Source organism: Pteropus alecto, unplaced genomic scaffold, assembly GCF_000325575.1.
Source record: "Pteropus alecto unplaced genomic scaffold, ASM32557v1 scaffold88, whole genome shotgun sequence".
NCBI classification, from domain to species: domain Eukaryota; kingdom Metazoa; phylum Chordata; class Mammalia; order Chiroptera; family Pteropodidae; genus Pteropus; species Pteropus alecto.
This window is the reverse complement of record NW_006494611.1, coordinates 2,282,579-2,285,028: the sequence shown is the minus strand read 5'-3', so window position 1 is coordinate 2,285,028 and position 2,450 is coordinate 2,282,579.

Here is a 2,450-nt window from a genome sequence, read left to right as displayed (position 1 = left end):
AGGAGAGGGGCGACGGAGCCTCCAGCGGCAGCTCTGGGGCCTGCTGGCATCAAGGGAGAAGAGCGCCGGGGCCACTGTGCTGTGGACGAGGCTTCTTGGAATGAAAGTTTGAACTTTTGAGGAATGTGGGGCGAGTTCAGCAAAACTTCAGTTCATCCAGCGGTTGATACGTATTCACTCTGTGCAGAACTTGTGGGGGCTCATCAGGGCGCTGGAGATGAGAGGGACATGGGCTCCAACCTCATGAGGTCTGAGGACCCTCAAAAGAGTAGGAATGCAGACCTAAAGACAATTTAGACAGCGACAAAATGACACCAGCTGTTATTGACGCGTAAGGCCCTGGGCTGGGGTCCCTGGTGAGAAGAGGATTCTGGCCTTTGGGACATTCAAGTCCCATCCAGTTACCATTTCACAAGCGTGTGTTTGGACATCCCATTTTAGACACGTTAAACTTAAGACTGATGTGACACATTTAAGTGAAGACATTCAAGTGGGGAGCTCAGAATCTGGACTAGAAATATAAAAGGGGGAGAAGAACACCCAGAGGATGTGTATGACAGGGAGGGGCTGGGGGGCCGTAAAGGGGAAGGAGACAGCCAAGGAGATGTTGCATTACTTTAACGAGTGATGCCATATTAACAGAAATGTACTTTCAGAGATGTGAAACACAGCAGGTCCTTCTATAGTGATGATGATGGGATGCAGCACAAAGACCACCTCTGCCAGCTCACCAGGGAATGGAGCTTTCTGCAGCCTGAGGTGGGCACGAGGATGATGGCCATCCACCCAGCCCACGAGGACTGCCCAATGCCGTGCTCCACACTTCACACATGTTATTGTTATTGCATTCGGTCCTCACTGCACCCTTCCAGGCAGGGTTTAGCATGGGGTGCGAAGAAGTTGGGTCACTTGCCCAGGTCCAGTGGCCAGTAGGAAGCTAGTCAGGATTCCAGCCCATACCTCTTGCAGCCCAGGCCTTGCATGAGCACACCAGTTTCAGAACACACAGCCTGTGTTGTGGTTCTAATTCATAGGACAGGGTCTGTGAGGAAATCTCTTAACAGAATCCAGAAAGAGCAAATTAACTGAACAAGTCAAGCCCAGCACCATGTTCTTCAATCGTGTTGGGTATTGAGGCGGTCAGTTATTGAACCAGGTTTCATGATTACTTCTGTGTTCTCCTTTCAAGTTTTGGTCATCTCCTTCCAAAGTTAATAAAACTCACCATCCTCACCAAGTTTTTCCTATAAATCTGCTTCTCCCCATCCTTCTTCTGCCTTATCTATTCCTCCTCCTAAGTTTGACATGCAAATCACCACTCCTCTCATTTTTCAAGCCCATCATCTTGATGCTACAATATGTTTTCTAATAGTTCTTGTAGCTCCGTTCTGGTCCGAAAATCAAATTCCTACCTTCCTTCCATTAAAGCAACTACTGTCTTGTCCACTGTCTTCATTTTGGTCAAGTTACCATCATCACTGTTCTCTGTGTTTATTTCCAACATATTTCGAAATCTTTGTGTACTTTCTCTCAATAAAAGTGATAGTACTTTGTTCCGAACCATGAAAACTTCTGCTCCTTTTTCCTATTTCAGAGGGTTCTTTGGGAAGCCAGGCCACTGTAGGAAACCCTTCCAGATGGGCAAAGGGGTCTCCCAGACTGCTGTCCTCATTCCTGAGTGTCATGTGCACGTGTGGGCACCAGGGCAGGCATTTAGGGCCATGCTGTTCCTCCTATCTCTCAGACACACCCTCTCCCTCCTCCCAACAAAAGCTGGCTTATTTTGAGAATGTTTATTTATGTGTATTTTAATCTGTATATAAGATTATGTAAAATTTTGATTTTGTGTATATGAGTATCACTATAGTTTTTGGGGTAGGGGTATAATTCTGTGTGTTTTTTTGGGTGCAGATTTGACATGGGGAACTGGGTGGGCGTTGTTCAGTTTGAACAGAAAGGAACACAAACTTGTGTGAACATTTGCACATATACACCGTATCTAACGGAACGCCTGCTTCCGCTCAGGATTTACAGTTGGAGTGGGCAGAGCAAAGCAACAGATGTATTTGTTCTCTACCAACAATGAATCAGCTTATTTGTGGATTAATGCCCAAGGCTTTTTAACAAATTACCTACTATAAATTATTACTCTCTGTGATTTGATAGTCAAATGGCATTTTATACTGAGGCAAAAAAACTGTATTATTTTATACTGGGACCAAATAATGAGTACTGAGCCATGCCTCTGTATGGGGTTTGCAGAAAGAATGGAAGGATTGAAAATATGATGCAATCTAGAGAAAAGAAAAAAGAAATCAATTATACATTTAAAAAGTTTTCATTTTGCTTTCTAGTAATTAAAGGACAGTTTTTCCAGGGGGAGGAGGGTAGAGGAGGGAGAAAGAGAGAGAGAGGAGTCAGCAAATAAAATTTTCCCTTAAGACATATGT